General features: G+C 40.3%; 1 long non-coding RNA gene across 10 annotated transcripts in view; it reads left to right on the forward strand.

Annotated features, from left to right (window-relative positions):
* The window catches only part of LOC148057238 (uncharacterized), a 45246-nt gene that overhangs the window by 17435 nt on the left and 3356 nt on the right, over window positions 1–24455 (forward strand). For 7 of the 10 annotated variants that reach the window (XR_015701492.1, XR_015701509.1, XR_015701479.1 and 4 more), the window contains 5 exons: window positions 397–570; window positions 11000–12540; window positions 18206–18324; window positions 19614–19783; window positions 20867–21057. This is a non-coding gene — a long non-coding RNA (uncharacterized LOC148057238). Of the gene's footprint in view, window positions 1–396; window positions 577–10999; window positions 12541–18205; window positions 18325–19613; window positions 19784–20866; window positions 21058–21441; window positions 21702–24455 lie in introns of all 10 variants that reach the window. The other 3 variants (XR_015701486.1, XR_015701513.1, XR_015701542.1) reach the window with 3 other exon arrangements.

Genomic DNA, 24455 nt, shown 5'->3' on the forward strand with positions numbered 1-24455 from the left:
ATATCCATTCAACACAAAAACCAAACCCACAACCTGGCCTAACAAATGAGGTATTTATACAGCTTTTTTGATCTTGATCTTTTTAGGGAGGTTTTTCCATTCATGCTTGGCCATATTTGAGTTGGCAGGCATGGAGAGCTTCAACATTTTAGGCAACTTGCTACTGGAAATCATAGAAGACTGAATTATTTGTATTTAGGTTATTTTTTTATGGGTAGAGCTCTTCTGATACTACTGCAAAGAACATCTGTTAAATGTATTCTTTGTTTCTGTTTCTTGTCAAGTGTTAGGGTTGTTTTTTGCCCTCCTGTTTCTGTCTTCCACTGTCTTTAAAGAGAAAGCGATCGGATCACGTTTTGTATATTCAGTAGTGCGAACTTTCTTTGTATTTTTCAGATTGGAGGATCTTCTGAATCTTAAAGATGCCTTTAAAAAGAAAGATCTCATTTTCTACAGACAGCTTTGTCACCTTGGACCAGAGAGATCGGCTGTCTTGAAAGAAGAAAAGGCAGACTATGGGCCCAAATTAGGAATTGGAAGACTCTTCAGGATAACATGGAGACATGTCAGGTAGAGGTAGCTGTAAAATATTCAAAGTGATTTGTTTTAATAGTTTCTAATTAAGTATCTCCAAGAATCTACCCCAGATTAAACAATCCACTTTCAGTGTAGCTCTTTACCAGGAATGAGGCAAAAAAATTGTCTCCTGTAAGAGGGACCAAAACAGAAAGGTAAATAGCTGAAACTATGAAATTAGAACTGTACTGTGGACAGCAATATTGAGTTATATGTTAAACCCATTGAATTCCTATAATCAAAATTTCTTGATAAATCTGAAGAAGGAATACATTTATGGGAACATAATGAAAGGGATCAAATCTTTATGTGAAATCTGGCCTAATATGTTCAGAGTATTCCCGTTTCTCTTAAATTTGTAGTTCTAGTTCAGGTTTCTCTTACAGTCAATGCACTGTGGTGTAGCTATCCTGCTAGAAAAGTTTAAAATCTAAAAAAGCAAAAATAGCAGTGCATGTTGCTATGTATCATCTAGCAATATAAACTGCTGAGTGTCTCTGCTCTGAGGAAAAGAAGTACAAGTAAGGGTGCTGATATTCTTCCTTTTTCCGTTCTTGATTGCAGGTTAACCTCTTGGTTGGGATTTTTATGAGGGTAATTCATTAATGATAAGTTTAGTGTGGTAGATGGATTTTTGTTAGTTCATTTTTAAAGCTAAATGATCGTGGATTAGCCAGTTCCTGCCCTGTGGTGACTGTGGAGATGACCCATTCCTGCAGAACTTTCCAGGTTACCTGAAATAAGGACTTAATTTGGCTGAATAACTTCTTGGGTATGTTTCTCCACTTAATGGAGAGCCAAGATGGTATTCTGTAAATAAACGTGCAGTTTCTTCAGGCTGAGCTGTGTTGCTCAGCCTGAGGAATACAAGACCGTGGTGGTAGTTGTCTAATCGCTGCCATCATTCTAAGCCCTAGCAGACTGAATTCATTATTTCGTTCTAACTTTGTTCAGACCGAGATGTGGGGCAATTGGGCAGAGGCCCTTTTGAATCTGAACTTTATTTTGGCTTACACCATCATCCTTCTGTAGTGGTCCCCCTTAGATCTCCTTTTGTCAGATAAGAATATTATTTTCCAACACAGACTCCCAGGTTTTTGTTTTTCTGAAATTATTACATATGGCATATGCATCCAGCCCTCACTTAAATTCAGTTTCAGCTATGTTAGTAACATTCTACTTTCGTGCTTTCCCATACGTTTTTAAAATATCACAACACTTTTTTTTCCCCTCTTTCTTTACAATTGGTAATGTTAGATGCAATCTCTTTCATTGTTTTAGAATTCACGGCTCAATTTAAAAAATCATTCTACCTCTTGTACCAAAATTGTTATACTGTGTATGTATTAGTGATCAAAAGCAGCAGAGTCTCCGCTTTCCTGAAAATACACAGGAAATGCAGTGTTAAAACTACTTACGTATGCTTCCTACTTCATAATTCATCATGCATTAACAGCATCTAGCGCTGCAGTGAACTCTGTGGGTGTGAGAAGCTCACTACAACATACAATCAATATTCAAGGCAGTCACACACATCTGAATCACTGCGTGACATAAGTGCCATTGGAGATGATGTGAGTTGGATTACGTACGAGCTGCAAGCTAGGGTTCTTAAAATGGAATGCTGATTCAGACACCCTGTTTGACCCAGGGCAAATAGCTCAATTTATTCTGTGTGATCCCTTAAAAAGTGGAATAAAAATGCTTGTGAAATATAAGGCTAGTTAAAAGTGTATAAAAAATGGTGAGAATTTAATCACTTAATATTTCAGAGTTGGATAAATTTCTTTGAGTATTTAGTCTAGAAATAAACTGTCTAGTGAAAAGAAGTTGTTCTCCCTTCCCTGACTCCTCCCCTCCCCTCACCAAAGAAAGAGGAAAAAATGAAAATAGGGACTTCCAGTATAAAATCTGTTCTGGCTACTTAACTGTAGTATCAGAGGAATGGGTTTGCATTTAAATCATTTGGTATAATTACATTACTATAAGGTAAAAAGGGAGAGAATTTATTAAAAACAAATGTTTGGATTTATATTAACTTTTTTGCCTAGATTTATACTTTGGAGGAGTTTGTGGGGGAAGGAGAAAACAGCATATTGAGAGCATATCAATTCATGTGGCATTAGTCTTTAAACAGACTACACTATAGTGTACTATAGAATTTTAAAATCCAGATTTAGCTACCAGAAAATTGGTGAATGCTGGCTGTTGACTTGTATTGTGAAGCTCTTCCTACTCGTTTTAAATTTGTGTGCAGTTCAAGAATCCCTTTTGTATTTAGGTTTTAATAGTCAGTTCTCCATTCTGTTCTGGTCAATACGCACGACTTAAAAAAATCATAGTAAAAGTGAGCATCTCTCTCCCTCCGTCAGTTCTAGTCACTGTTTTGCTTGCATCAGGCATCTGTGGCTAAACTGCTTTGACTGATAGGTGGGCTGATGGACAGGACCTTGACTCCAGCACGCACACACGAGCATGCACGCACAGACCACAGACTCCTTTGCATTTAACTATTTCTGTGTGACAACTGAGGCTTCAAATTCAATGAATTATAGTGGTCATGCTGCTTGTAGGGGGAGGATGCCTTAAGATGGGGGGAGAAGAGAAGGACGAAACTCTCTTTTTGGCAGTTTGCCTCCACCCTCTTCCATTCTCCTTCCTCCCCTCTTTCCTCCTGTCTTGTTGAACTCTCTGCTCAAGATGCTCACGTAAGGTGCGGTAAAAGTTCAGCGTGACTGGCAAAATAACGCTGGAGGCGTGGGAAAATTGCAGTAAATCTCTGCGGCCTGCATGGCTTTGAGTTGGAACTTGTGAGTGACCACAAACTGTAGGTATCATAATGGTTTCCCTTTTTTCAGTATTAAACCCTTTTTGTTATTCCAGGGTACTGACAGCTTAAGAACAGTTCCTAGCCAGGTGATCACAAATTGCTGTTGGAAAATGATAAATAGGTAAATTTCCTGTGTCAAAAGGGCTTTCTGTCATCTTAAAGATTTGCATCGTTCTGTATGGTCTCTACATGTGGAGTTAGGAGGGGGTTTCACACATCAAGGAATGATATCTTTATTGCTGTCCTTTACAAAAACAGTTAAAGGCATTAACAGAAGCCAGCAGTCAATATTCATTGGTTTGTGATGACATTCGAATAAATCCTGTTTGTTTTCAGTGCTTTAAGCTTTACGAAAATGAGGGGGCAGTGCCTCTAATGAAAGCTGTCTACTTATGTTTGTTTAAAAAAAAAGAAAGTGTTTGGGAGAATAGCTGAAGATGCTTTGTAATAAATACACAGCTTCAGTTTTCATTGTACAGCTAAATGCTTGAAAAAAATACAACTTCTGTAAAAGTTCAAAGTGATCTGTAATACCTCGACCTTTTTATCACCACATTTGGAAATGAAAATTTCAACTCCTTTTATGCAAATGCGGTCACTTTGTAAGATGCTGTGTACGTATTTGTAGTTGCCAGTGAGTTTGATAAAGCAGCAAGAGACTTCATTGTCACGTATATTGGCTATTTTATGATGATTTACATGTTAAAACAAAAGGAGGTTGTGGGGAGTTTGTTCTCTTTGGGCAGGTGACATTGTAGTAACCTTCATTATTCCTTAAGAAGTAAGTGTTAAAGGAAAGCAGTATAAGAAATGGTTCATTGCAACCTAATGCTCAGCAGCCTAATTAGTCAAATACCATGTGCCTACCTCTGCATGAAATAGCCTATTTCTTTCCAATGTAAAACAGAATTTTTTAGTTTTGGAACAGCCTGAAGAGGCCTTTGTTGCAAATGACCGCTGGCTTTTTAACTATTTATTCTCAAAAATAATGAAGGTCAGCGTGGTATCCATAGTGACTGCATGCAGCTTCCTCGTTAATCTTGGCATACTGCTGCAATAACGAAATTCGCTTACTACTAACAAGTTTTCATGTCTCGGGAGGAAACCTTTATTTGAAAACGGGATGTGATTGGGTTTCTGTAACTGAGAAATCTGGAATATTGTACTTCTTCACTTTTAAACTCCTTGTCATAATTTTTTTAATGAGTTGCTGTGGAGGCCTAAACAGACCCCTCCCCCCCCCCAACAAACAACCTTAAATTGGTGAAGTCTGCATATAACCTGGCAGTAGAAACGTTTACTTGCAAAATACTTTTTTTTTCTGAAAGAATAAAGACTGCTAAATGGGAGTACATCAATCTGCTTTCAGCTCTGTTAGTAAAAGGAAGGTATTGCACTATAAACTACAAAATGAAGGCATACAAGTATTACGTGAATATGATCAAAATAGAATTATATGGTTAAAAAAAAAAATCTGCTGATAGCAGTTGCAGACCCTCCATATCAATCGCAAAGAAGGGGGAAACTTTAGCAACAGCAGGAGCCCCCCAGGAGTCCTTTGAATTTTGACTTTTGGATTATTTCTGTGCACAACAGTGTGGAATCGGAGCGTTGGGAAGATATGCAACAACTAACTCAGTGCAATGCACTTAGTAAATTACTTTGCTTTAAGTTATTTCTCTTTAAGTGTTATGCATTGTAAATATTAATTTAAAATATTATAAAGGATTTTTTTGACTTAAAGGAAATTGATTGTTGCAGAATAGAATGCAGTCTTGTGGGAGTTTTGATGGTAACTTGTTGAAGATGGGAAGTAAAATGGTTCCATCCTGAGGCTGTTACTGGTTTTGCTCCCCCTCTGTCCCTCTTCTTTAACGCTCACCCAGAGAGAAGTGGTTGGGGGGTTGGGTTTGGTTTTGGTTTTTTTAATTAGTTGGTTGTAATACAGCTTTAGACTGATCAGGTAGGATTCTGACACCGAAAGTAAATGTTTCCAGAACGCTCTGAAGTTTGTTTCCAGTATTTTTTTTTATTATGAACTTTGTTACGAAATTGTGTTGTGTGTCTAATTTTGCATATAGCTTTATTTAAAAATAGAAATAATTATGAAAGGATAGCTATCTGTAAAATTCATAGGACGTTGAAAGTAGAAGTAAAAGTAGAAGTCCATTTATTTTTGAGAGCTCCTGGAATGAGGGCATGGGGAAGTAAAGTCAAGGGATCTTTAAAAAAAAAAAAAATCTATTTTATTTTTATTTTTTACTTTAAATGTATAAATAAAATAGTTTTATAAATACATATTTATACTTTAAATGTATAAATAGATTTATAAATATATGTAAATAAAAATAAATACATTTGAACCTAAAGAGGTCTTAAAATGTACATTAAAAATTGAGAATTTGTTTTCTAATATGTTACATTTAGAAACTTTGTTAATTTAATGTAAGTTGAGAATCTAGAACTGTGTTTTTGTTACTGAATGTGACAGTAACATGTTTTGTTCCTGAAATAAGGTTTTCTTCAGAATGAGCTGAACAGTAGTTGGTTGGAATGTTAGCGAACCGTGTCTTAAATCTTTTCTTTTTATTTCCCCTCCTCTAAAGGTGGCCGGCTGCTTTGTGCCGTTAGACAGTGGCAGTGATGTATAGTAGTCTGTTGCTGTAAACATCCCCGACTGGAAGCTGTACCAGTTCTAGCTTTCAGTCAGATGTTTGCTGCACCTGGCTATTCTTGGACAACATGAAAGGAAAAGCTGTCAGAAATACATCCGCACATATGTATCTCTAACGCTCTTTCTGTAGACACAGTTGAATTGCCTTCAAGCGAGTTAACCTGATTGTTATTAATAGTGCAGGTACGATTTCTTGAAATCTCGTCTGAAATGGAGATGCAAAGCTGTCGCATGTGAATCAGTCAAAACAGAGTTCTTCGCTGCTTTGTGGTATGAGCTACGGAATTATGCTTCCCTGGAACATAACGGCAAGTGGTGGTTAATTTCTTGTACGATCACCCATAAACCAGACTTGCTTTTTGAATTGTCTGGTTTAGCAGCTTCTGTTACTTTTGACTCCTAGGAAAAATTATTATAAATCCTGTCCAATACTTAGCAGGCATTTTCTGCTGTGCCTTGCTTTTTGTTGTTGTTTCTGAAATGCCGTGTTCCGAGTCTCCTTACGAGTGGGTGGTGCTCTTATTGTTTGTAAGCTGGATATAACCCAAGGCCAAAATAAAGGTTAAAAAAATACGACACGGGATGTATTTTTGCGCTAACAATGCGTAGCGTATACGTAGCGTTTGTGGTGTTGTCATCTTGGTTTGTGCAGCTCCCCACCGTGGCACTACAAAGGTTTATTTTTTCATGTAAATAACAGCTTTTGAAAGTACTTCTTCAGAGTTAACTCTTCACTGATTGAGTTCCAAAATGACGTAAAGCAATCGTGTCAACAGGAGCAGCTATCTGCAAACAGCGCTTTCCACTTTTCTCAGAGTGGGATCTGCACGTGCTGTTTCCTGGATCGTGTCTGGGATTTGTTTTCTTCTTTGTTTCTCTCTAGTCTTTGATTATTTTTTTTTTTAAAGGAATGGCCTATGCAAGTAACTTCTGCTGCTGCTGAGACAAAATATTCTTGCGCTATTTCAGATCTTTGTTCTCCCCCTCCTAAAATGTTATCTTTTTATTCCCTAACGCTTAAAAGAAAAACTGTTTATTTGATAGTATAGTAAACCTAGGTGTTATTTGTTCAACTTTGCTATATTGATTCTATAAAAGATTATGTCCGAAGTTACAAATACTTAGAAAAGTGAAAGATTTTTCTCTTTAATTTATCAGAATTACAACTGTTCGTGACTTCTTAATCCTGGGAAAGCTAGACTAATAAGCATTAGAAAGGCAGTGATTTTCAAGCAGGCAGGGAATGACCAAACGTGAACTAAGGGCAGCCATTCTGCTTCTGGGCCGGTTCCGGGACTGTAGCTATGCTGTGTCTGTTCCCTGGGTGTCCTGTCTGGTGACACAGGGACACGTGCAGTGACAGAAGGTACTGGACTTATTTAGTGATCCAATTCATTGCTAGCTCCTCTGCGAAGCTTTGTTTTAGAGCAACTTGCACACTTAATACAATCTCAGTTAAAATCAGGTTGTTTTAAATGTTATGTTTGGCTTGATAATTCATATAGGCATATTTATAAAAAGGACTCTGAAGCAGAATCTACAGATCTTGATTTCTTAAAAAAAAAAAAAAAAATGCTGGTAGTTGTTTTCCAAGCTTTCTTTGCTGTCAATATTTAGTAATTCCTAGTTCTCTATCGCATTTGGACTTAGAAAGGCAGTGTTCTCTGTTAACAAACTTCTCTGAATGATCAAAGTAAACATCTTGTCTACTAGATTACTTATGAGATATTTTGGTTAGTGCTGTCTTAGCCTTTCCACGTGCCAGGCAACAGTAGTGCTTTTTTTTTTTTTTTTATAACCTTAGTTCACTTGCAGTTTGTCAGTCCAGTCTTGTGGAATTTTACTTGTGCGTACATTTGTATTCTACTAGTATCTAATACATGTACTCAAACACAGCTGTCATATGTCTTCATGTGAAAACGAATTGAAGTGGCTTGTAACTGCAGGAAATAAATTTAAAAAAACACACTGCATTTTTGTTCGAGGTTTTTTTGCCAAGTGTCTGAAATACAAGGATCTCCTTTTTCTCTACGTGAAATACAAAATACTGAACATCTTAATGTGTCTCAGACGTGGCAGCTGTTTGCAGCTGAAGAAGCTGGGGTCTCTTAAAGTGGTGTCCAAATGCGTATTTATGCTGTGATTCCAGGTGAGCTCGCGGGACTGGGATTGCTGGGAAGGGGTGCTGGGAATTTGGCATGCTAGCTCTGCAGTTCTGCTGGTGGGGAGGAGGAGCTGAAGCAACTGTTGCAGAATGAGGCAGCACAGGAACACTGAGTTTTGGGAATGACAGAGGCAGATTTGACACGTCAGCCTGGTGATCAGCAAGCAGGTTACCTCACCTCATTAACGTGAGGCCTGCGACTGTGGCTTATATCGCAAGGAGTCACGGAGCAGTTTCTGATGCTTTGCAGTGCATTTCGAACTGGAGGAAAATACCTGAATGAAAAGCAGGTTGGTGGCCCAGAGGCCAGCAGTGGAATTGTGGACAGGCAGCTGGCAATGTTGGGTGGCTGTCGCGCGCTGTACGTGCAGGTGCGATGCTCAGTTACCTGTGGAGGTGGAAGCTAGGGAGGAATATGAAGGTCCTCGCTTGCTGAGCAAGTGGAGTGCCTGTGAAAGACTGGTGTTCGGGCTCTGGATCAGTTGCCTGTGGTTTCTGTGACTGCTTGAAAGCAATACGTCAAAGCCCTCGGTGACTCTAGACCGGCCTCGGTGAAGCACTGTCTTCCCTTGCTGTGAACTCGCAGCTGCATTCAGCAGAAATGCTTGAGCTCATGTTTTTCTTCATACAAAGAACAACTGTTAAACACTTGGAGGGCTTCCCCCCCCCCTCCCCTATGCATGAAATAATCTGCATCTGTGGTTCCTTCCCCCAGTAAATCTGCAAAACACCGGTTCAGCCAAGAGCTGTGAGGAGGCGGGGGCTTGGCCTCTCGGCTGATGCGAGTTCATTGAAGTAGTCTTTTCCCGAACTGCTGAGATCTTGTTTGTTTGAGACTGTAGACGTTAAATGAAACATACCTGTAAAATCTAAGATAAGGTGTGGAAGGTAAAGTAACAGTGTTCTTGCTGTTACAGTAACTTGTATTTCTGAGTAGCTAAATCCATGTGGAAGAAAATAAGAACAAAAAAGATGGAAATAATAGGCATACCTTGAAAAAGTTCTGGAGGAGGAAGGGGAATTAGTTTAAGAAAATACAACACAAATAGGAAGTTGTACAAACGTAGCAAAAAAAAAAAAAAGCTGTAAAATTTAGCACGTTAAGGGAAACTGTTGAAATGTTCAACGCCACAGAGGTTTATTTTTGCATAAACAGTTTAAGATGGACATCTTTGGGGACTGTTACCAAGTTTGTACCACCCCCTTCATCTGCCATATATATTTTGGTGTTGAGTTTCAGTTTTGAAAACTATTTGAATTTGAGATTTCTAGGTGGTGCCTGCTCTGAGCATCTCAAGGGCCTTGGCAGGTAAGTGCGACAGAATGCTGGTCTGCATGGGCTGTGAGAAACTTCTCTCCTATTTTCCTTCTTGTTCCTCTACAGCATCAGGGACGGTACATGTGCATTACCGTGTTCTGATATTTAGAAGATGAAATATTAAAAATGTCTTCCAACTTCATAATGTTAGTAAGGCTTAGTAAGTGTTGCATGTGCCTTACAAGTTGCACACATTGTAGCTCACGCAATACATTGAAGTATGTCTGTGCAGATTCATTGTTGGATATCTTGAAAGCCAATGCTGTATTTGTATTGTTAAGCTAATTTTTAGTTCCTGTAAACATCCTACACTCAGCTATAACAAGTGGTAGGGCTGGGGGGTGGATGTTTACTTCAACTGACTTGGAAAGGCAGCTTTCCTCAATGATCGAGTGACATAGTGGCAAGAACGGAATACTATTTTTCAGTAGTATTCAAATCAGTTTATTGTATTGTAAGTACTCTAATTTCTGTGGTAGTAGTATGTATTTCTATAAATATCTTAATACTCAAATTATGATTTATATTGGCTGTATAAAGGCATACATGTTTATTGTGAAGCAGTCTGATGAAATCTGTATCTTTTTCTAATGGCAAATAAGTTGTGATAGTATATCTTTGCTTGAAAAGCAACTTCTGATCATCTGATGATAGAGAAATAATCTAAAATCTTATACTGAATGTTCAATTCTCAATTGCAGCAGTGATTTATTACTTGTTACCTGCTTGCTCATTGTCAAAGGAGGAACAGATTACTGGGTAATGCTAAAAAAATACCAAACCAAAACAAACAAAAAAACCAAAACCCAAACAAACAACCCAACAGATCATTAAAGTAAACCTACTAAGATTCAACCATTTCTGTTGCCCTTTATATCTAACAAAATGAGAAACATCTCATTTTGACAGGGAAAATCTAGATAGGAGAGGAAGGAAGGAGATGAGCATCTTTAGCTTCCCACGTAACTCTTCTTACATCATTTCTTATGTCCTGGGATCCCATTCCTGCTAGTGATGGATGCGTTGTTAAATGAAGTATGGCTCCAGCATTTGGAGAATATTAAGTACCAAATCTAACTGTTTTTAGTAAAAGAGGTCTTTTTAACTTGCAGAAATCCTTGTGGGCAGGGTATGTGCAATACATGGCCCTGCAAACAATTGCATGCAAAAAAATGCATCAAATTCTGTATTTGTGCAGAATTCGGGTGTGTGAACGCTGCAGTACAACCATGTATTTACTGTGTGTGCATGTCTATGTCTATAAAAAACTGGTGGATTTTGATTTAGTGCATCTGTTTAATGCATTGACCTTTCCAGTCGGGGTGAACTGAAGAAGTGTGAGGGATGCAAGTGTCCTCCTTAGGAGAGATCGTGCCGTTAGAAAAGCTTACCTCCAGAAAAGAACCTGCATGTGTGTCTGTCTGTTCTGTTCCCCAGAGTTAGATGCCTCGTGGCGTCCCGATGTCCGAGAGAACTTCCCTGGAGGTTGCTGGTGTGTCTCTTCTCTCCTTTCTGGAAAAGCTTCCTCCTGTGAGTTGCTGTGCTCCGGGAATGTCGGCTTGTGGCAGCAGGACAGCAGCACAGAGGCGGCGGTGAGAAGGACGTACCTGTGAGGCTGTGGCACGGTGCAGCTTTGCTGTTGTGTGTTCTGCAGTGATTAATGCTGACATGTGCTCTTGACCTGTTTCACTAATGATTTCTCCCCTTGCTGGTATAAAGGAATGTGCGGTGTGTGCACATCTCCTATCGCATCACCGAGGGTGCAGCGAAATGCTCTTGCTCTTCTTTCTCGAGCTGGATCAGTTCCCTCGCTTGGTGTATTCTGTGGCGCCGCGTGCTGATGCAGCCGTGGGACACTGCAGTGACAAATAAAAAAAAGGGTTTGATGGCAAGAAAGAATCCTCAAATCAAATTACTGTCAACCAAAAGCTGTAAAGATTCTTCTTTTCAGCAAGTGCCTCTATCTGGAACTAACCGGCCGCGGGTATAGCGAGTAAACAATCTGAGCAGGTGGGGGTGTGCATTTGCTGTTCCAGCAGGGTTGTTTTAAATGCATTTGAGATCTAGAATTCATATTGCAGAAATTATAAATATGACCAAAACTGAAGTCTCACTGTTTTTTCATTATAGAAAGAACAGTTGTGACTGCTTTTGATGGGATACTTAAAAAAATAAGTAGGAGTTTTTACTAAATTTACTAAAATTAGTAAAAACAAAGAGTCTATTGAAGCTTGAAATTTAATTAATGTATTTTGAATATTTGGGGTTTGTCGTAGTTTAAGTCCTATAGTGGTTTCAGGTTTGGGGGGGTTACATTTTGTTTAGCTACTCCTTGGATAAATGGGCAGTAGAGTAAGTTACAATGAGATTCTCGTCAAACAATTTCCAGTGGCTTGGCTCCTCCTAAGGGAGACAACACGCTCCCTGGACGGTGTCAGGACCAGTATCGCAAGGTGAAATTTCTAAAGGTAGGCCAAACTGTTGGGGTCTTTTGTTGGGTTTTTTTAGTGAGGATTTGATAGGAGAATGAGTACTGTGCCTGTGTGCATCCTTCCATGCGCTTGGCTGCACGTGTGGGTGTTGTAAAAGTGCAGGCTGCTAACTTGTTTTACGTTCTGTAAAAGTCTTAATTTGAGAATTAAATAGACAAATTCTCGTACTGATCCTCCTCATCCGCATTTATTGGGTGTTTATCGTTCTAGTTTGTACGAAAGTAAACCAAAAAGTTAAACTTCTGACGTAGAATGTGTGTTCGAAGATTCCAAGCATTAAATAACACTGCAGAATTTGAAGCTCTGTGTTAAATCACGCAGTTCACATTTTTCTTCCCTTGTGTTGGTGCTTTTTAAACAGGTAAGTCATCGTCCCATGGCACCAGTGATGGCATAAAACAAATTTGGATAAATAGCTGGGAAAAGGATACAATGTGCATGGTTTATAAGATTGTCTGGAAGTTTTACATAGATATTGCACCAATGGTAAGTCACTTAACATTAGTCAAAAATTAAATTTCTCTTGAGAAACACGTAGGCACAGTTAATTTTTTTTATGGCAATCTTGAAAATATGCATTTACTCTTCTGTTTAATTCTTCCTGTTTGTGTCTTACGCTAAAAATCCAAGTGCTTATTTAAATAAAAGTACATTGATACCCACCTTTCTTGTCTGTTGTGTTCACCAAGATTGTTCTTCCCGTAATTCAGTGCGCGCCCTCTCAACCAGCTACACCAGTTCTAACCAGCTTAGTTGACGTTTTATAGTGGTTCTGTGCGTGCAGTGAATAAGGGCACAGGTAAAACTACTGAAAACTTCCACATAATACTCTTGAATCACTATTGAATCCACGTGATTCTGTAGGAGTTGAATATAAGTAGTAAGAGTCTTAACTGTGATGCTGCAGTCTGTTCAGACAGTTCAGGAAAGCTCTAAGTTGTTTCACAGAATCATGGAATCGTTAAGGTTGGAAAAGACCTTCAAGATCTTCGAGCTCAACCGTTAACCCAGCACTGCCAAGGCCACCACTAAACCATGTCCCTAAGCCCCACATCTGCACGTCTTTTAAATACCTCCAGGGATGGTTGGTTTGTGGGTTTTTTCCTTCCCTTCTGCTAAGGAACAGCAGACCTCCAACGCGTGCATCTTTAAAAGAGAGGAAGGCCGAACCCACGAAACAATGCATGGGCCCTGTAAGCAGAGCGAAGGAAACGTAGCTCATGTCAGTCGGGATCATTTGTTGCCTGATAACATCGCTTTCTCGGCAGAGAAATAATTTCCTGTAAACAATATGCCTTTATCTGTCTAAAAAGTCTGCCATTTTAATAAAGCGGAAAATTATTTTTCCAAACTTTACACAAGCTTTATCTTTGACAGGAAAAGAGGGAGGTGGCAGGGATGAAAGCCGCTTTGTGAACTGAACTCTGGTTACTTAAGGTTATGGAAAACATGCTGAAAACATATACATTAAGTGCATAGCTTAGTGCATTTTTATAAACACATTTCTCCAAATATTAATAAAAGTTGAATTGACTATCTACTAACCAATAGAAAACGTGATATATTAATAATCTTTTTTGGAGATGTTTCACACTTGAAGTCTAAGGAATTTGTAAGCTAGCAAATCTCTCCTCAACCTGCATTCCAATTTAGTATTGGTAGTCAACAGAAAGGCTATAGCTGAGGGTGATCTCATGAAATATCATCTCTTGTGCCCGCTACACATGAAGGCTGGTCTGTCCTATTAAACTGTCTGCCGGAGCTATTGCAGGTTGCTTCCTTCCTCCTACCTGCAACGGAGGCACAACGTACGGCCGGTACCGCCACTGCTGCAGCTGCCCTGGTTCTCCTGGCGTAGCCATTCCTCGGTTGCGCCACACGCCAAGGGTTTTACTGGTCTGGCTCTGTCAGCTGGAGACACAAATTCCATACAGTCGCCCTCGGAGAAGCATTAATGAAACCCTCCTTCTGCTATTAAACAAACACCCCCTACCTCTTCCTGCAGCAATCTTCTAAAAAAGCTGGTGTTATCTTACCAGAAGGAGGAATCTTCATGAGGAGGGAGTTAAAAAAAAAAGGTATTTAATATAGAGTTTTCAGGTCAGAGGCACTGGTGTGGCTGTGTGGTGGTGCCAGAGGCCAAAGCCCGTAGAACAGCTGGTGGCTTCTGCTTCAAGGCTCCAAATTAAATGAAGTGAAAGCTGCAGGTATGGCTGAGATACAAATGCTGAAAAATTACTTCATAATTTTTCATTGAAAAGCTGAAAAAGGGGGAAAAAAAATCAAAAAATGGCTGAAGTAACCTGTTCTCTTTCAGAGAATTGAGGTATTCTCCTTTGTAGCTTAAATTTACTGCTGCTTCCCAGTTTTATTTGCTTAAAGCTGATTAAAAAGCAAAGAACGCCACAAAAAAGCCCCAACCAAACAAAACCCAACACCGCACCTGTCATTTTTAAATGTGAAAAGACTTGTTTTCTAGAAAAGTTAATTCCAAATAAGAAACCTGGGGAAGGGGAGGAGGGGTGCTAAAATTCAGAACGAAATTTTTTGAGACGATTGTATACACAAGACCAGTTTCAATTCAGAGGACGCTTGCACAGTTTGAGATTTTTCAGTCAACTGTTGAACTCTGTAAGTGGTTTCTAAATGACAGCCATATGCTAATAACAGAAGCCCTACTTTGCGTAGTTTCACATGGGACTGTTTGCTTCCGCCCCTGTGTAATTAGACCATATCCTTTAGTGATAAAGTGATATATCCTAGTGATAAATCCTTAAAATGCTCGATTTGCATTAGAGATGACAAAATTTTTATGCTTGTTTTGATGCATGTGAATGAACTTCAACTTTTTAAGAATAAAATAGGTTGTTTATAATTCCAATCAAGGAGCATTCAGAAGATGCTTAATTTTGGTTAATATACCTGCTCCGTATTTTCAATAACGTGAGAAATTCTTGTTTTCGACAAGGGAGTTACGCATATGTGTGATTTATACTTATTAGTATATTAGGTATGTAAACAAAGCTGCTGAAGCCAGTTTAAGCTCCAGGGAGAGCAGGATTAGACTTATGTTTTTGTCTTAACTTCTTCGGATGACATTAAAATGCAGAGACGTCTTTAGTTTTGCTGAATTTTGCCATATAAACTTTCTTTTCGCTTCTCAATGCCTAAATACCACGGTATGTGCAATGTGTGCTGCTAGAAACGAAGTGGGTGGCAGTATGATAAGAACATTTTCCATTATTTTTCTTGTACATCGTACTTTATATTGAACTTTGGGTCCAAAAACAGTTCCAGATTAATTTCATATGCATTTATGCCAGAACAAGTGAAAGGGTTTTAAGCTAAACGGAAACAAGATACTCGTTTTCTCATGTGGAGTTTCTCATCAGGAACAGCTAGGGTTTTTTAACTACTAGAATATATCCTTTCAAATGCTACTGGTGACGTGCATGTCCTTGCGTTATTTGTTCACTTGAAATTAGCTGAATTTTTCTGACTTTGCTTCACGTTCTGCTGCTCGGTGTTGAATTTCGGAAGCGTGGCCTGGTTAGTTTTTGAGTTGCAGGGGTGCGGTGGTGTCACCAGTGCATCGCATCTGTTGGACCTGGTCTGGGCACTGGTACCTCCGGCCTCCACAGCTCCCATAGGACGTGGGGGGAAAGCTTCTGCGCAGAACCAAGCCTGTCGCTACCTGGTACCTCTTCAGCAGGGGCGATAACGATTTCATTCAACTGCAGAATGCTTGCCTGTATTGTAAAATACCTTCTATTTTAAAGATGTGTTTTAATTCAGATTGCAGTGTTGAAGAGAAACTTCCACTTCCAAGGACCTGATTAAATTTACCGAAGGTCCTAATTGGACATTAGGAAGAGGTTCTTCACCCAGAGGGTGGTGGAGCACTGGAACAAGCTCCCCCAGGAGGTAGTCACGACACTAAGCCTGACAATATTTAAGTAGCATTTGGACAACACCCTCAGACATATGATATGATTTTGGGGGTTGTCCTATGCAGGGACAGGAGTTGGACTCGATGATCCTTGTGGGTCCCTTCCAACTCAGGTCATTCTATAATTCTATGAAGAAAGTAACCTTACTGAAGAATCCTGCATTTCAGTGAAGTGCTCTGTTGGAGTCTTCCTTTTTTCTGTCAAGTAGTTCAGGCTCCTACAGAGTTTTGGGTCCAAAATTTAAATTCTAGTGATGAGGCATATGTCCCCCTACCCCAAGCTATTTTGATACAATTAATAGAATCATGGAATCATTAAGGTTGGAAATGACCTCTGAGATCATCGAGTCCAACCGTTAACCTAACTGCCAGGTGCACCTCTAAACCACGTCCCTAAGCACCACATCCACATGATTTTTGAATACTTCCAGGGACTGTGATTGCACCACTTCCCTGGGCAGCCTGTTCCAATGCCTAACCACTCTCTCCATGAAGAAATTTTTCCTAATATCCAACCTAAACCTCCCCTGGCGCAGCCTGAGGCCATTTCCTCTCATCCTATCACTTGTTACCTGGGAGAAGAGGCCGACCCCCACCTCGCTACAGCCTCCTTTCAGGTAGCTGTAGAGAGCCATAAGGTCTCCCCTCAGCCTCCTCTTCTCCAGACTAAACAACCCCAGTTCCCTCAGCCGCTCCTCATAAGACTTGTGCTCCAGACCCTTCACCAGCTTCGTTGCCCTCCTCTGGACACGCTCCAGCACCTCAATGTCCTTCTTTCCTTCTTGTAGTGAGGGGCCCAAAACTGAACACAGTACTCAAGGTGCGGCCTAAATACAAGTGCTATTTAAGGCAAGGTTACTTAAATGAAGGAACTGATTATTGAAAGGTGTCTTCCTTCCTCCACTCTTGCGGCAGGATTTTTTCGCAGCGTTGTTGGGTCCTACCAGGCTTGTCTTGTGTTTATCTTGGTTCACGCAGAACAAAAAAGTCTGCCGCTTTGCCCACTTGTATTGAGACGTTCTGGCTTCCATGTGCCGTCCAGAGCATTGCTGGTGCTCAGCAATGTGCCACCTGGCTGCACGACTGGAACAAAGAACTGCTTTGACATAACCATCACTGATTTCCCTTCTTGAAGATTGCCTCTGTAGCCACAAGGGCTAGTTATTTTCTAATGAAAAATTAAAAAAAAAAAAAAAAAAAGGGAGTAAGCAGAACACATTTTGTGTGGTCCTAATCACAAAATGGTGTTCCTCACAGCTTGAGATTACTGTGCAGCGAATTTACGCGCAGGAATTTAGTGTTGCTGTTTCTGTAATAAAGTTTTATGTACTCCCATAAAGAGAGATTAATAAAGCCTGCAGTATCAAGTCACGTTATCAGACACACGTGCGCATACAGATCTGCCCGTCTATCTGTAGGGGAAACACTGGCACGGCACTGCCTCCCTTGTGTTCCTCCTTCCTCTGAAGCTTGTGGTCCCTACGGTGTATGCCTGAGTGTCGGCAAATGAGAATTACCAGGCTTATGAATTTTGCGGTGATGTTGTGATCATGTAGCTTTTTTTAACTGGACCCTGTCAATTTTTATTTTTTTTTCTAGGAATAAAAAAACTTTGGCGCTTACATTGTTAGGAACAAATGTTTTGGCAATTCCTAGATGGCAATGTTGAAAAGACACTTTTAAAGCAAATAGAAGAACATGTTTATGGCAAATTTATATTTATTTTGTGGGGTGTAGTGCTGGCCCTTCAGGTTTTATTTTTTTTAATCCACTCACATAATTAAGCTGAAGAGCTTTGTCCCACCTTAGAAATCGTAGGGCGTTCCAGTTGGTTCCTTTCGGACAAAAGGAAATGCAGAGTTCCTTTAACTGCAATAAAGGAGCTCCTTGTCTTTCACTCCTGCTCGTCTCCTGAGAAGTAAAGGAAGAGTTCTCCCTCCCCAGGAGAGAGAACAGGGAAGCAAGTTCCAGTACGGCAAAATGGGAGCTCGTGTGTTTGGTGGCCTTAGGCTGAGAATACAGGAAAAGGGGGAGCGAATCCTCCAAGTTTAACGAAGGCAGACGTATGAAGGAGCTTTTTTTTTTTGCCAGAGTACAAATTTTATTTGTAGACAATAAACAGAAGAAGGTGAACTGGGTAATGTTCACAAGGATCCAGAAATGTTCACGAAGATCTCTCTTCTTTTTTTGTTTCTTTTATAGGAGGTGGCTTTTTGCTTGGTAGTTAAATTTGTTAGACGCACCCGTCTGAATGCACTTTTGAAGAGTTGCCGTGGCCTAACAAGGGTTGTTGTACGACTGCCTCTATCTCTAAGGGCTGAGTAAGTTCAGGCTCCCTTTGCTTAGATCTAGTAGCAGGAGCAGGTACGTAATTTTTTACTGCTTTAAACAGAGCCTGTTCTTCGCTCTGAGCTGTAAACGCGTGGAGGAGGAATATCGTGCCGGTTTGCATTTTAAGGAATTTGCATCGTCAGGGTTGGTGGCAGCTAGGAATATTTCACAAAGGTATCTTCTAGGGGGCTCCGAAGATGGCTTTTCCTTAGGTGTGGAAAGATACCAGGCAAGTCTTATGGATGGTATTGTCCGAGGAAAGGATTCACCAAATCCTCTAATTCGGAGAACACTTCTGTGAGGGCCCAAAAGCTTGATTGATGTTATGAAGATAAACTGTCCATCGCTGACAAGTAAATTGTCATAGCAAACATTACATAGGAGCGAGCCCAGTCTCCGAGGTTTCTGGACACGTGGTGATCAGTCTTCATATTTTATGTAGAAAAGGAAAACTTCACCAAGCCTAAGAATCCAAACTTTTTGAGATCATGAGAAAAAAAAAAATGAAAGTGAATCAGGTGAGAATATCCCACTTACAAATGATTTTCTAATTCTCGAGGATTATAAAGTAATTAGATGCTTAAGTAGCCCTAAAAATAGTGTTTCCCAAAGTCAGCGTGCTGCCTGAAAATTTTATCTTCTGCTACTTGAAGGTTTGCCAATATGTGGTGTTCTTATCACTTCTGCCACAGAGATATAACAAAATGTTACGTAAAAGGAAGTATGCTGAATTTTGTTTTATCACTCTCGGTTTTAAGTACGTTAGACATACGCTATGACACGGACCTCCTCAGCTTAAGTATGGGAATGTGGGGAAACTTGCTCCTAATTTATTCTCAATATGTTACAAGAACACTTTAACATTTTGTAAGGATTTTAAGTACTTTGTAGGAGTAGTTTATATTGCACCCTTGGTAACTTTAATCCTGAGAAATTTTTTTTGCTAGTTAAACTTCCGTTGGCTAGCAATACTTAAACACAGAGTTGGCAGGGAGAGAACAAGTAATATGTCTCTTTACTGTAAAATGGAATAAAACTTCATTTCTTCAAGATACCGAAGAATCAATATTTAACCATACTATAAACTGATTTTTCTGAACCAAAAATGGGATGTAATTTCACTGAAATATATTGAATATAAGTAGACTAAGAAAAAGAAGTATCAGAGTGGTAGACTTTGCCCGTTTCTTTTAAACTAAGACACTAAAAAATGGCAAGAATGCCTCCCCCCAAAAAAAAAGCTTCATGCCCAAACTGAAACTCCCTATTTATTTTCTAGTAAATGATGATGTGACAGCATACACAGCAGCCCATCTGTATAATGTCACCTATTTACTGCCACTGTCCTGAGCACAGCTGCTGTTCGGCGTCGCTCCTTCTGCACATCTGTTACAGACGAACTCATTACCCTTGGAAACCTTCATTAAACCTCTCTCCGTGCCAGATCTGGTAAGGCTGGGGTTTTCAGCAGGGTTAGGTGCTGTGCCGAGGCAGCTGCCTGCCCGACTAAGCAGTATACCATCTGACCCTCCTATCTGTATGGATGCTGTCTCTTTAAGGCCTTATTGTAAACACGGTGGGCTAAGGACCCTTTTTAACTTGTTTAGTTATATTCTTGCTGTTCTGCAGGAATTCCAACAGCTACCTGACATCTCCCGCTACTAAATATACACCTATGTTTACCTCTGGCTTCCTCCCATTAGAAAAACTTAGTGAAAACTAAGCAAAGAAGTTGTGAGGAATATTTTCCATGTACGTTCTCTACGTTAGCGTGATATGCTTCTTGATCAACTGAATTGATTGGTCTTCTGGGGGCTTTCCGTGTAGCACAGATTTCTAAATTTTTTGCTCCTTTCTGAACCTTTTTGAGTTTTTGCTACTGGCACTCAAAAGTTCCTATTTTTAAGCAGTGAATTCAGGAAACAAACTTTGTTTGGCCAGTTCAAACATTTAGTAGCAGACAATTAATATTTAAATAATCCTGGATTGCGTTTCATGGCAAGAGTAAAGTGCTGGATGTATTTTTTCAGCTTTATTTTTTTAAGACTAGACCAATCTATTGCGTGTTGAACAGATCATAATTAATTTCCATATAGATCTTTTAAACTTTTTTTTTATTTATTTTGGCTGCTTAAAGTGTAAAGTTAAGGTACTGTACCATAAAGACTTCATACATAGTAGCGTTACGAAAAATCAAGATCTAGTGAAGGTAAGGTTCTTCTAGGGCTGTGCTGGTAAGAAGGTTAACTTAGTACTAACTACTTCAGGTGAAGAAGCAGTAGTTATTCTGGGATGCACAATGAAGTCTGCAATACCTTATTAAAATAGCTCCTTTTGACGTAGAAACATTTTAATTAAACCTCATACTTTTTTTTATAAATACCTTTTTTATTTTACAAGCAGGCAAATACATTCTGTGCATCTGTGGATTGTTGTATAAAGTTAGGAGTTTATGCTTTTTTGTTTAGGGAAAGAAAAGTTTCCTCCTGTAAATAAGATGTAGGCTAAGACTTGAATCTGTCCAACGTACAGATACTGTATACTGATAAACACACTTGCTCCGGGAAGTGATTCCTTCCCCCTGGCTCTTTTCCCACCGCCACCCAAGAGACTGCACCCGCAGTGCTCGGAGCCGTCCCCTCGCCACCGGCTGTGCCCGCACTACGCAGCGCCCGACTTCGGATCTCCTCCATCACCCGTGCAGTGCCCCCGTCGTAAGACAAGTACGTGGGTGTGCGTTCCCTCCTGTCCTTTTTGGAAGCGTCTGCTACCCGGGGGCTGTGCTGTAGCTCCCTGGAGTAGTGTTCTCGGGGCAGGAAACCGGTACGCGTTGCGTGGCTGGGGGTGACGCTGGGGTGTGTTCTGGTGGCCCAGGGTGCAATGGTACCATTGCTTGGGGGGGTGAGAGGACTCTAGGGCAGGAGGAGCCCACTTGGTGGGCTAGTAGAAGGTGTTCCTGTAGCAAAATGGTCTTAAAACTCAGGGATGACTGTTTTGGAAGGAGCCAGTTCTGCCCACTCCAAAAGAAAGCTTGGGGATGGATATAATCAATCTAAGAAGTTATTTAACGGCATGGACTTACTCATTCGATTCCTACTTTGTTCTAGTTTACTTCTTGCCCTCCTTCCACTAATTATGCCATTCAGCCCCCCGTCTTGCCAGTTAGGTATGTCCATGGTTGTAGTCATCATCATACCTTAATGTGGAGGGCTTGGGGAAGACACTCAGCTGCTCGCTGTTGCTCTGATACACCGCGGTGAACAAGGACAACACCTTCTGCAGACTCCACAGCCACGTTACGGCTCTTTCCTGGACGACTGTTGGTGCTGCTTCCCTCCAGGAGCAGAGGAACAGGAGAATCTCTAGGGTATTACGCGTATTTTGTGAGAGATGACTGAGAAAGGTTGTCCAGGGATCTGTATGGGCTTGTAGATGGCGGAAAGGAAAGTTGAGTTTCCACAGGTCCAAACTGATTGTTGGGGGAAGGAAGGAATTATGTGCCAGAAGGGCTAACAAGCGGGTGGGAAAGGCAGACAAGATAGGACGGGAAGGGCCACAGACCTTCACTGCCAGGCCGGTAGCTTTTAGGTAGGCATCAGCTCTTTTGGGGGGGAAGGGGAGAGAGAGATGCAGTGATATTTCAAGCCTTCCCCAAAGCCGTGGATGGCAGGCTGCGGTTTGCCCTTATGGACAAAAGATCACTATCTGGGCTTCCCCGGTGACAGGGATGAGAAGATTCCTTGCCTCTCAGGAGTCAGACCGCAATGCCTATTTCTGTGTGACAGTGGGCATGTGGAGGTTTGCGCTGTGCCAAGCTCTGACCTTTCACTGACAGCTTTGGTACTGAAGCCCTTGCAGACATGGCCTGCGTCCATGGGAACTGCAAGGGACGTGAAGATTTTGCTGGTCCTTGGACAGAATTCCTCCAGTGCATCCAGATGGGATATCGTCAAATCCTAGAGAACCAAACTTCCCTGAATTTTTGTTTGAGCTGCAGCATTTCTGCTAGAAAAATAAGCGAGGTCACACTAAACTAATGGCTTCCAATGCCTTGATCTCAGTGATAGCTCACATCTGTTAATTAGATCTGATGGCTGTTTTTACAGCAGAATAGTAGTGCTGACTTGTGAGCATTTCACCAATCTGTAGTTGTGACTGAAGGCCAGATTCTGACTCCATTAAATTCCATTACATCTGGGTGACTTCACTGATTTCTAAGGTATTTTCTTCTGGCCTTCATTAATATGAATGAGATTATAATCAGGCTTCAGTTACAGTTCAGAATATATCAGGAGATACTAAATATGAGCAAATGTAAACAGTCACGTAAAGCATGTGAAGTGTACACAATACATACGAGGGTTTAATCATAAACAAGTTTTGCAAAATTGACAGCTGAGATTTGACAGGGATGACTAATTTATTAGCATAGCTTCCCTGTACGATCATGAAAACTGAACTCCTGTATTTTTATTAGATGTTTAAGTAATGGTGTCTGTGTTACAAAAATAAAACACAAAAAAACCAAAACCTTTGACGTGCTGTACTAATGAAAGCAGACTGAGCAGATGGTTTTTAGGGACTGTGCTTCACATATTATGCAACTGTGCTGTTCTCTCAGAGAAAGAGAAGTGAGGCAGAAAGAAATATAGCCAAACCTTTAAAGCTTAATTTTTCACTCATTGTTAAAATACAACAGAAAATGACCTGAAGAAGACTCCAAAAATAGGGGAAATATTCAGGTGTGCAAGCTACAAAACTTATTTTCTTTTACCTTCCAATTTGAGCAATTATCTTATTAAAGCACAGGAGTTAAAAACTTGTTGAGTGTGTTTAGTTTGTATCAGGGAGGAAGGAAAAAATAAAATCATTCTTGGACCAGGAAAAACCCGGTAGCAAGGCCAAGAGAACAATCCCAGACAGAACATCCAGTTGCTTGGGTTTGAGTTATTACACAGTAGGACCTGAAGATACTGGCCTAAACTGAAGGAGTAATAAAAAAGGAAATTCAAGCAGCTTATACCAATTAAGGAGTTTAAGCGGAGCCTCTGTCAGCCCTAGTAGATGGAGTTCAGAGGAATGAAGTCGTCCTCTCTTACGTGGGCTTCCTGTAGGCAATCCAATTCAGCGTTGTTACCATTACATTTAGCAGTTGGAGCATTCAAAAGATGAACAACATTTGGGATTTTAGGAAAACCGTAAAACTAAACTTTCCTTAAAACTTTTTGTGCTGTAGTTTCTATACTACCTTCAAAATTCTTCTGTAAGAGAGGTGGAGGGTGTTTTAACCAAACACTGTGCAGGGCATGTGTTTTTCTCCTTGTACGGAGCAAAGAACAAATAGGTGGTGATAGGACTTTTTGCCAGTCAAGCAATATTACTCTGAAAAAGGATTTATTTACAGCTTTTTGCTTTTTAAGGATTTTTTTTCTGTCATCAATATTTACTGTGTCGAAGAGTGAATTATCCAGCTGTGGTAACTGTGGAAGTTGCAATGTATATGCAAAGACTAATGAGCACATCAATGATAGCAACGCTGCACAAGTTAGATACCTTAACTTTTCTTTACCTTGTTTCATAAGTAGGCATGTGCTCCTTTAGAGTGGTGTTCAGATGGTCACAGTAATCCCATCAGTCTCCTCCTGCAGTCAGTGGGAACGTCTGGATGCTTCTGAAGACCTCGAGAAGCTGTAGGCAGACAGGCTCTGACGAATTTAGCTGCAGGTTTTTTTCCATACATTAGCGTGCTTATCCATACGGAGCCAGGAGAGGAAAGAATGCCCGTGCCTCAGTCACTACGGCGCAAAGTCCAGCATCTTGACTTCAAACGCTCGTGAATGTGGGTTTGGAGCTGCCTGTGAGCTGAGGACACTGACAGGTGCCATCTCCAATCCCCAAGAATGGGAAATTCTTTACTTAATTACCACCTTTTCTAAAAAATATAGTTAAAAGAACAGGGATAGTGAATGTTATGCTTTCAGACTGCCTGAATTCTGTGGTGATTTTGTATGAGAAGGAGCAGTGGTCTTTGACTTTAAAAACATGCAGTTGCATGTATCTGATAGACAACTGCCAGAGTTTATAATTAACAGTGGTAATTTTTACCACATTTTTATAACTA

This window comes from Nipponia nippon, unplaced genomic scaffold, assembly GCF_047370975.1.
Source record: "Nipponia nippon isolate SJK-2023a ecotype South Korea unplaced genomic scaffold, ASM4737097v1 scaffold_1, whole genome shotgun sequence".
Taxonomy (NCBI): Eukaryota; Metazoa; Chordata; class Aves; order Pelecaniformes; family Threskiornithidae; genus Nipponia; species Nipponia nippon.